Source organism: Ovis aries, chromosome 17 (assembly GCF_016772045.2).
Source record: "Ovis aries strain OAR_USU_Benz2616 breed Rambouillet chromosome 17, ARS-UI_Ramb_v3.0, whole genome shotgun sequence".
NCBI lineage: Eukaryota > Metazoa > Chordata > Mammalia > Artiodactyla > Bovidae > Ovis > Ovis aries.
Genome location: NC_056070.1, coordinates 44,379,285 through 44,390,522, shown reverse-complemented (window position 1 = coordinate 44,390,522; position 11,238 = coordinate 44,379,285). Strand labels below are relative to the sequence as shown.

The 11,238-nt window shown below is 47.3% G+C and overlaps 1 pseudogene; it reads left to right on the top strand.

The window, feature by feature from the left end:
- The first annotated feature begins 2,468 nt into the window (after positions 1–2,468).
- On the top strand, positions 2,469–8,256 carry LOC101114644 (zinc finger protein 384-like; annotated as a pseudogene).
- Positions 8,257–11,238: the final 2,982 nt, after the last annotated feature.

The window sequence follows — 11,238 nt, the reverse complement described above, 5'->3', positions numbered from 1 at the left end:
AGAATGTCCCCCAAAGTGGCCATGTAATTTGGGGTATGCATTTGGAAGGGATATCCTAGAAGTAATGCTTGGTCCTTACTGCATCCTCTGGGCCTCACGTGAATCTCGCTCACCCCGTCACTGCCGGTGTTCATCTCCATCACTTGGTTAGGGTGTTCCCAGCCAAGCTTCTCCACTATAGTTACTCCTTTTCTCTTTGTGTAAGTATTTTAGGGGGCAGTGCTCTGAAGCTATGCAAATACCTGTTTCTCATCAAAGTTTGTATTAACTAATTCACTAGTTTCCCTAATCTGCTTACCTAACTCTCAGAATTCATGAGCACTTTACTCTCATTCCCCAGTTCTAGTATCTCAAACATCACCAACTTGCCCCCACAGGCCCATACAGTGTTCACCCCATCACCAAGAGTCACTCTTCAACTTTATGGTTTACCCTTCACCCCATGGTGGTTGGTGTAAATAACTGAGTTCCACGCGCATCATTAACCCCGCTCTTATCCACACAGGCTGTCCCCACATGAAGCACACTCTTTAGACTCACTCACCTTCATTCATCCAAATTCTGCACAAAAGGGCAGCACAGTTAGTGAACATTCTTTAGGGTTAGGGGGTCAGGGCTCATAACACCCTGGGCTGCTAAAGGATGTGCCACCCCTCAACTTTCCCAGGAAACATGCAGAGCTCTGGGCCTGTCCAGGTCTCTCCTATGGTCAGCAGAGCCTGGGTGCCCGGCAAGGAGTTACCTGTGTGGCAGCTGGTCACATTAGAGGCAGGACCGTGGTGAACAGGTTGCATGAGGACCTCCACGGCATTTTCCTCCTTCCCACCTTTGCAGACACTGGGCTCTATCCTGAAAGTCCTAGAGACCTGACTTGGCAGCTGTATCATGTCTGTTTTGGGGAAAATGGACTAAAGTGTCTGGAGCTGACCCTTGACAGAGAGGACCTCCCGCAGAGAGCCACCTATGTGGGGTCAGATCTGTGGGTGAAGGCAGGAGGCTCCTCCCCCTACCCTCCTCCACTCATCCCCTGGGGGGTTGGGGCTCTGCCCTCAGAGTCCTGTCAATCAGGCTGCCTGCTCAACCACTTCCCTCCCTGCTTCCTGGCTTGACCCCAGGCCCCTCTGAGAAGAGGCATGTTGGCCCCACAGTCTGTCCTGCCAGCCTGTCTATAAAAGGCCATGGACACTAGTGAGATGCCATGCCCATGTCTTCTCTTTCTGTCTCTCTTACTGAGATCAAGACACAGCGGCTGTTCCAAACTGCTGATGGCAGGTGGAGAGGACTGGAGGGAGATGAAGAGTGGAGCTGGCTACTCCTGGACATTCAGAGCTCCAGGAGGGTGGGGACTGGGTGCAGGGTACAGTGTCAAGCTCCAGGGTGCCACCCCTGTTCCTCCTTGTCCTCATCCTCCCATGGCCCCCAGAAGCAGAGAGCTGTGTCCAGAAGTCCCAGCGAGTCAGGGCCAGAGGGCCCACTCAGCAGTGGGTCAGCCTCTCCCACCACCCACCTTGGTCTGGAGAGAAAGGAACAGAGCAGAGGGTGCTGGTGTCCATCCCTTAGGGCGGCTGTAACAAAGTACCACAAGGAATTAGTTCCCTGGTGGTGCAGCGGGTAGGACTCAGCTCTCACTGCCTAGGATACAAGTTCAGTCCCTGGGTGGGGAGCTAAGATCCCACAAGCCATGTGATGCAGCCCAAACAAACAAAACCGCCCAAGGTTCCACAATTTGGGTGACTTAGAACAACAGGAATTTTTGGTCTCATGGTCCTGGAGGCTGGATGTCAATCTAGGTGTTGGAAAGGCCTGAGAGCACCAGGGGAGGATCTGATTCAGGGCTCTCAGCTTCTTAGAGTTCTTGTCTTAGGACAGCATAGCTCCAGCCCTCACAAGGCATTTTCCCGTGTATATGTATGTCCAAATTCTCCCTTTTTCTACCAGTACCCCTAGGGTTAGGGCCAACTTGAATGACTTTATCTTGACGCATTTTCATGTAATGTCATAGTCATAGGTACTGGGGGTTAGGATTTCAACACATGAATTTCTGGGGTTCATCATTCAACCTATAGCAGTGTTCTTGTCTCTGCCAGCGACTGCCTTCTCCCTGCTGGCCCCAGATGCCATGGCCCTTCCTGGAGCAACCCCATCAGGCTTACTGGGGGCTCCAGGCAGAAGACCCCACCCCTCCTGGCTGCAGGACTTGGGTCTGGAGCTGGAATCTTCTGCCCAGTGAGGGCTGGGAGGAGACTGTTCTGGGGTTGGAGGTGCTGAAGTATTAAAGGTGCTGAGCAAGAGGGCACCTCCCTAGGGGCTTCAGGGTCCCCTATGACCTGGACAGAAAGCACTTGCAGCTCTAGCCCCCCAAGGGGAAAGGAGGGGAAAGCCCCTCCTTCTGTCTGAGACAGGCAGCCCCTCCCCTGTAAGCCTGTGGGGCTGTGGGGTGTGGTGGGAGTGTCAGCGGAGCTGCATCCATGTTGGTGTGGCCAGAGGGCCCAGACTGCGTCCTTCATATCCAGAGAGTGGAGGGTGTGGACGGAAGTGAGGTGCAGACACCATCAACTCTAACCCAGTATAAAAACACTAGCATGGAGCCATCACCCCTTGGAGCCACCCCTGGGGAGTCCCAGGTCAGTGTGTGTATAGGCGGGGCTTCAACTGAATCTGGGCCCCTGCAAGTTTAGATCACTGGGAAGCCGGTCCTGTGTGGCCAGCGACCGTGTTCATTGGACTCAGATGCTTGGACCTTGAAAAGTGAAAGTGAAGTCTCTCAGTCACATCCAACTCTTTGCGACTCTATGGACTGTAGCCTAGAAGGCTCCTCCACCCATGGAGTTTTCCAGGCACGAGTACTGGGGTGGGTTGCCATTTCCTTCTCCAGAGGATCTTCCCCACCCAGGGATTGAACCCAGGTCTCTGGCATTGCAAGCAGATGCTTTTACCATCTGAGCCATGAGGGAAGCTTGCTTGGACCTTGGTGGTGCCCAAGTGAGAAGTCACCCAAAGTTTCGTGGTTGTGGTTGTGGTGAGCCATGCCCCCGACACGTGGGCCCCAAGGCACCTCCGTGTCATCACCTGAGCAGGATGCTACCCTCCGACAGCCGTGCTGTCCCAACCCAAGCTCAGGGACATGGGTGGGAGGGCAGATTGCAGGTGTGGCTCCTGTAGGACACGTGGGGTAGGATGTGGGCATGGGACCTTCGTCCTTGTGTTTTGCCCCAGGCTTCTCTTTACCTTCTCACTAGAATTTCAGCAGGACCACAGGCGACCCTTGAGTCAGGCGACTGGGCAACCACCCTCTGTGGTCGTAAGGGAGTAAAGTCTTATGGTCGCCCTCCTGCTCCTGGTTTCGCCTTGGCAGATCCAACCAACTTGCATTGTGTATCAGTATCAGTTCACTTGCTCAGTCGTGTCTGACTCTATGCTACCCCACGAACCCCAGCACACCAGGCTTCCCTGTCCATCACCAACTCCTGGAGTCCACCCAAACCTATGTCCATTGAGTCGGTGATGTCATCCAACCATCTCATCCTCTGTCATCCCCTTCTCCTCCTGCCCTCAATCTTTCCCAGCATTGTGTAGTTCTGCACTATTTCCTGTTGGAAAAAATCCACATGGGAGTAGATCCAAGCAGTTCAAACCTATGTTTTCAAGGGTCAACAGTATTTTACAAAAGCATCCCTGGTTAAGGTGTTCTTCCTCAGGGTGCAGAGTGGCGCTTCTTACAGAAGCTGTCACAGAGGTCCTCCTACAGAGCTGTACATGCACACAGGGACAGGCCAGTCCCACAGCCACCTGAGGGCCAGTGCCCCTGTGCTCTTGCTTGAAAGAGTATTCTCATGTTGATGCTGTTGGAAAAAGTTGACACATTGAAAAGTGTGTGTTAAAACTCACAATATTATTTAAGTTTAAATGTGGTTTTTACACCAAAATGAGAATGTTAAATTTTTTTCTGGTTTTAATGGAAGTAAACTCATTAACAACTTTTCCTTTTTGTTGTGAAAGTCACAGTTTAATAAGCAGTATATTTGTAATACTACAGAAAGTGAGTCTGTTTTGTAAACATGGACATCCTACACTAAATGAAATATGTAATCATATCAAGCTTTGTTATTACAATCAGAATTTGTTAAAGGTCCTTTAACACTCAGCTATTAACTGTGAACCCAAGTGGTCTGGGGTCTTTTCCAGTGGAAGATTTCTAAGCACCATCCCAAGCTTTTCTGTACTAATTGATCTATTTGTGTGTGTGTGCTCAGTAGCTTCACTCCTGTGGTCTGTTTACATTGTCCTTATTTTTAGGTTTGCTTTGTTAATGTGTGTTTTTACCAGGAAACCATCGTTTTTATGAGTAAATCATCATTATCGTCTAGGTTTCCAACTTGAAGCAGTGGATTTCTCTTATTTGACTTCAATTTTTCTTCTCTTTCCGGTTTTCTACAGAATTGTTGCAATTGATGAGCACATACTGATACATTATTTTGAACTGCAATCCATATTTTATTCAAGTTCCCTTCCTTCTACCTTTTTATGTTCCAGGATCCCATCCAGGGCACCACATGACATGCGGTCGTTGTGTCTGTTCAGGCTTTTCTGGCCTTGTACAGTTTTCGAGACTCCCTTTGTTTTGATGCCCATGACCCTGTGGAGGAGGACTGGGCAGGTCCTTTGAGGCTGTCCCATACTGGGATTTACTTGGAGTTTCTCTCACGATTAGACGGGTCATGGGTTTTGTGGAAACAGATCACAGAGGTCAAGGGCTTCCTCACCACTTTGTGTCAAGGGACCAGAGCAGGCTCTCAAGACACTTATCACTGTTGATGTTAACTTCAGGCACCTAGGTGAGGTCCTTTGTCAGGCTTCCCACTGTGTGTTGAAGCCTTTCCTGGCTGCTCCCGTCAATCCTGACCGCTCCCTTTTCTGAGTTTCTGTAGCTCTGATATTCAAATCACAGTGTAGTCATCTGCCTCCTTCCGGTAGTATCTGTTCTCTGGGAATCACGTGTCTGAGAGTCTCCAGAAAGTTGATAGTTTCGGGGAGAAGGCAATATTCTGCTGTTCCTCCTGGCCCTGGCTCAGCCCTGGACTCATGGTAGGAAGGCGATGTGATTAAATCAAGCTTCGGAATCGAGTCCCCCCAAACTGAGTTCCTCTGCTGAGTTTATGACCCCCCTTTCTATCCTTTCTTCTTCCTTTTCTTGTCCCATCTGTGCTCCCCTTAGGACTGAGAAGGATCAAAGAAAATGGGAGGGGAGGTTGAAACCAAACAGGACTCTGCAGGGCCCTCCCAGGTACAAAAGACCCTCTCTGTCCCCCATTTCTTGTTTGTAGAGAAACGTTTATTCTCCTTGGCCTTTCCTGAGTACCAAAGAGCAGACATGTGTAGTTCCTAGTTAGGAAAGAGAGAATGCAGGCAGGAAGGAAAAGCAGACCCAGATGGTCTTAGAGGAAACAGCCCTCATAATTGCCATTTTTAATGTTTGTGTGTTTCACCAGTTTTCGTGTCCTCAGAGGCAAAACAGCTAGCAGAGAGGAGATGAAGAGGTTGGAGTTAATTGTCATCTTGTGATGTTTCTTAATCGTAGTTTTGAAGGTCAGAATGTCTCTGGGTTTGCAACCGTCTGGCCAAGTGGTCCATGGCTCGGGTGTAGGTGAGCTCACCTTGCTCTGGAGAAACAACCTGACTTTGTGTGTTAATGATGAGACCTGCAACAGCACTGCTAGTCATCTGACCCTGGGGTGAGAGTTCAGTGGGCACAGGGTTGAGGTCAGAGGGCACAAGAAAGTGGGTGAAGTTTTGGATAGAGAGGTTAGTCATGAACTTGGCCTGGGAGCTCAGTTTTAGGGGACATGGTTTCATGGAAAGTTGCTTCTGAGAACAGAGATTAAAGGGGGACTGCAGCACAGGCGAGGGAGACACAGGGATTCTGGTGGTGGGAGAAGAACTTGTAGATCAGAGATCTAAGGAAGAGTTTGGAAGTCTGGCTGATGTGGAGGAAGGAATTTCCCTCTGCCTCTTCTGGCTGGTCTTAGATTTAAGTTGATATGAAAACAGATGAACAGGAGAAGGTCACATAAAGGTTTAATAACAGATATACTTGGGAGAGACCCAAGAAAACTGTGTAACTCTCCAAAATGCTCTAAAACCTCACCTTTTCTTTTTTTTTTCCAGAGATAATGCATTTATAAACACAGAAATGGTTACAACAAAGGTGGCCATATGAATGGGTATATATACATATATGAATTTTTATATATAAATCTGTCTGGCGACTGACTGTGGGGCTTAGGAAGGTAAGTCCAGCCATCGCATTTCCCCTAAACTCCCCCTTTTCTTCAGCTCCTCTTGTGCGGTTTCACAAAGAACTCACAGCTCCTTGGATTGGGAATGGGGAGATAGAGTACAGGGCCTCAGCTGGCAGAGAAGGGGAGCAGCTCCAAGGAAAACCATAACCCACACTTCCTAAGCCCCCTCAACCGCTTTGGGGATCTCCTGCAATCACGTCTAAGCCCTTGCCCCTTTACAGATAAAGGGCATCTGACTCCCCATCTCCTTCCAGCATTAGGTAGGAAGTGAAGTGAGATCCTGAGGGGAGGACAATGGCTCCCAGGATGGGGGTCCTGGAGGAACCTCTGTTCTTTTGCCAGCAAGAATAGACTGGGAGGCTGTTTGCATTTAGGGCTCCCTCTTATCTGACATCTGGGAGACCAGCCTCTATCCCTTTCTCAGCCCAAGTTTGGAGCTTTATAAGGGTAAGGAGAGAGTTAGTGCCCATGCTGGAAATGTCTCTGTGAGGTCATTAATGAACCCCTTCCCTGAGCACCAGCCCCCAATTTTAAAACCTTTGCTTAGTCGGGGGGGAGGCTCCTGGATTACAACACCAGCTCAGAACTCTGCCCATCAGGAGGGCTGACATTCCTTCCAAAGAGGAGTTGGGAAGAAGGATGGTATCCTGTGAACCAAGTCTGTGCCTGCGGCCCAGGGAGATGGAGCCACGGTCTGTCAAAAAGAAGAGGATTTTTCCCACCAAGAGGAGTTGGGAAAGAAGGGACCAGGATTTCCTTCCCTTCTTCCCAGTGGACAGCAGCACAGGTCTCTATAAGCTCGCCAGGTGCGCCACCTGGGTGGGGCTGCAGGTGACAGTGAGGCAGATGTCCTTATGATGCTCCACTATCTTATAGGGGTTTAGGTCAAAGGAACGCTGGAATGGAGGGTTGGGGTTGCTGTCCTCACATCCCCACCTTGCAAGACTGCCCCAGGAGACTGTTAGTTTGGTGACTGTGGCTACTGCTGCTGTGGCAGCTGTGAAGCCTGGGGGGCCTGGCATGGGCCTCAGGACAGACTGAGAACATGATCTTCATTAACAAGATGCAGGATCAGCTGTTGCCAGAGAAGGCTTGTGGGCTGGCTCTGCCCCCTAACCCCACCTTGCTGACAGTGCCTGCCTTGGTGTCCCTGCTCTTGGGCATCAGCATGGACACAGAATCAAAGTCAGACCAGCTGATGCCACAGAATCCAAGACAGACCAGCCAAGTGTCCATTACACAGAACATTACGGTGGTCACTGTGCCATCAACAGATCTGATGACCGCTGGAGTCTCCTGTTCTCAGAGGTGGAGAAGAGAAGTGAGTCAATCAAGTGTCCTGATTTGGTTATCACGTCCCTCTCAGGCTCCCTTGTGGCCACAGCCTCGTTGGCTCAGACCTTCCCCATTTTAGCTCTCATGACTGTCTTATCTCTTCCCCCAGCTCACAAGCCCTGCAGGTAGTCCCTGACCTCTCTAAGGAGGTAGCAGTGACCCCCGCAGAGGAAGGAGGTGGTGGTGGAGCTGGCACCATGGCTGCCTCTGGGGCTCAAAGAAGAACCAGGTGCTGGAATCAGGGCTGCCTAAGATGAATGACCCATATGTTCTTTCCTCTAAGGATGAGGATGGTCATCAGAAAGACAGCAAGACCTTCAGGTGATGGATGTGCTCCCTGACTTTCTACTCATGTCAGAGATGCAGACCCACTCCAAGTCACACACTGGGGCCAAGCCCCACAAGTGCCCACCCTGTTTCAAGACCTTTGCCAATAGCTCCCACCCAGCCCAGCACATCTGTATCCACTGAGGGGCCAAGCCACCTCAGTTGTAATTTCAGTGGGAAATCCTTCTGCCAGCTCTCTCACCTCCAGCAGCACACCCAAATCCACACCACGGACAAGCTGTACAAATGTGCATACCCAGGCTGTGAGAAAGCCTCACACAACTCCAACCTGTAGGCCCGCAGGCTGCAGCACAACAAAGATAAACCCCTCAGGTGCCACAACTGTCACCAGGCGTACACAGTCGCAACCTCACTGGAGGGGCACCTGTCCACACACACAGGGAAGTAGCCCAAGGTGCACTGTCTGCACCCTATGTGTTGGAAACATGCTTGATGAAACATGCACAAACACGACTCTCCTGATCGCCAGCAGCAGGTGCAGCAGTGGCAGTGACCGTGGTGGCTCAGACCTTCCCGTTAAACATCACCTTCAGCTAAAGACAAAAGAGGAGGTGTAGGGGATAGTGGTTTGGGACCTCAAAGGGGAGGAAGGCAATTCACATGCAGATGGAAAAGCAAATGTTTGGTAAACAAATTGTTGGGCTGCACCTGCAGGCCTGCATGCCCTGTGCTTGCCCAGCCTCAAGACAAGAGAAAAAGCCTGGAGTCAGAGATGGCCACAGAGACATCAGTGGTTTAATGGATGGGGGATCTTACATGTGTGAAGTGAAGCCCTTGAGCGACACCCCACCATGTGTGGTAGAAGGCAAGCAGGACAGTGCAGCAGTCTTCCCTATCCAGGAGGGGTGAAACCGTGTGTAAGCCCCATTTTCTTGTTTTTTGGAGTCAAGGCTGATTCAAGAGTTAACAAGTAGGAAATGTGAAGATGTGGAAACAAAAGAATAACTGTTGAGCTGTGGAACTGGTAACAATTTAGACTATAATTCCGAAACATAGAAGAATTACCCAACTCCAAGTTCCCTAAAAGATACAGATAAAGGCCTGACACAAAGGCCCAAGTTGTTTTTACAGGAAGCAGACTCTCTCGACTGCAACACTGTAAACCTAGACAGGTTGAAATCGGAAGGTTGATGATACTTCAAACTTTACCTTGATGCCAACCAATCCGAGGATTGAACATGGGTTGCTTATGCCCTGCTCTGTGAACACTATAAATCTCCTCACTAGCCCCTCCTCCAGGTCAATCACACAGTCTTGAGGTCATTAGCCTGTTGTGAACCCTTTGCCTGGCTTAAAGCAATAAAAGCTACTTTTTTCTACTTCACCCAAAACTCTCTCTTGTTTCTATTCGGCACCAGTGACAGAGGCTGAGTTTTGTCAACAAGTCTTGATAAGCACAGATTAAAAACCAGTAATATTTTAGGCAAAAAAAAAAAAAAATTGTTTTTCAACTATATTTATCAGCTTACTTAGTCCTATATAATTAGTTTTTTTTTTTTTTTTGGACAGTTTTATGAAATCAGAGATTCCATTAGACTTTTAAAATATCTTGCCTAGTTTAGCAGTATGATTTAAAAGTTATCAGAAACATCCTTTCAATGACCCTTCTTTTTTAAAAATTTATTTGCTTGTTTATTTATTTTTGGCTGCTCTGGGTTTTAATTGCTGTGCTTTCTCTGGTTCTGGTGACTTCTCGTTGCAGAGCACAGGTTCTAGGTGTGTGGGCTGAGAAGCTGGGGCACAAGGGCTTTGTTGGTCTACCTTATGTGGAATCTTCTTGAACCAGGAATCAAACCTATGGCCCTACATTAGTAAGTGGATTCTTATTTACTGGACAGGCAATGAAGTCCTCTGTGACTCTTTTTGAAGATATGGCAGTTTTGCAAAGCATCAGCTTAGCTGCCTGTGGATGATAAAAGTCTTTAAAAGGCAAAGGTTAAGATCTGATTACAATTCTTCTTGGTAAAGAAGCTTATCCAAGTTGTGAAATGCAACATTTTAAGATAACAACTAAAATTATAACATTATACCAGGACATATACAAATTTCAGGAACTTTAAATAATTTCTAGTGTACATATTAATAACATGTATTCATATTGCATAATCTGAAGAGGCTTATCATTCATTTGACAATGCTTTCTGTGCAACTTAACATACCAAGAAATTATAGTCAATTTCATATCTATATCTGTATATATAATCTTTTTTTCCCCCTGAGATGCCTCAGGAGCTCTCTGAAGCATCCCAAAGCTAGCTGAAGTCAAAAGAACTGTCAGGTAGTTAGTATAGGAAAAATGAGTTCAAAATAGCGGTGACTAAAAGACAGACTGAAAAACCTGTGAAAGTGGAACAAAAGAAAATCCGCAGACTGGCGTGAGAACCTCAGGTGAAACAAACACACCCCAATTTTCATAGGGCAGGCTCAAGGGGGAGGAGACAAACATATAAAAGGAGGAAGCCAAGATGGATTGGGGCCACTCCTATGGGGTCAGTCCGCTTTCACACCTCGGAGGTGAAATTTTGCTTGCCAAATAAAACTCTGAGCTGTAACCGAGCTGTGACACTGGCCCACTGTTTCAAATCTTTGCTGTGGCGAGACAGAACTGAGGAAATTATACTCTCCCCCAACATGTCTTTAATTAGAATTTGATAGTAGTTTGTAAGAAATATTAAAAAAAATGTTTTTTTAAAAAATTTGGTCATATAGAGTATTTAAGAACAAATATAAATCAGTTAAAGGCAATATAGTTCAAACAATCTGTTATCAGACACAGCATTACTTGTTCTCTTAGCAAAGAGAAACCAAGTCTGGTCCTGCATCAGTCTACTATTAATAACAAAATCTATTTACCAAGTTGAGTGTAATCTAATCTTAGCCTATGTATAAAATTCCTTTTTTACCCAAAACATATCCCATTTTCCTACTGTATAGTGAAATGTTTTATTATTAGTAGCTTTAGTTACATATTTAAATTAGAATCCCCAACTCTTAAAAACTTTAATTTCTAGTGAAAACCAAGAGGCAAGTAATAGTTAACAAAATCTGGAGAGACTGTTTTAGATTTTTTGAGAACACAATTATTCCTATGGAATTTACCTAAAAGCTCTTATCTTGTTCACTTTTAAAGTTTTACCATATCAGGTTATTTTTCTCTCTGACAAATTTGCAAAAGATATAATAAGATTTCATTTAATTTTTATTAAACCTAGGTGCAGTAAAAGTATTATACTTACTGTTGATAACTCTGAAGATG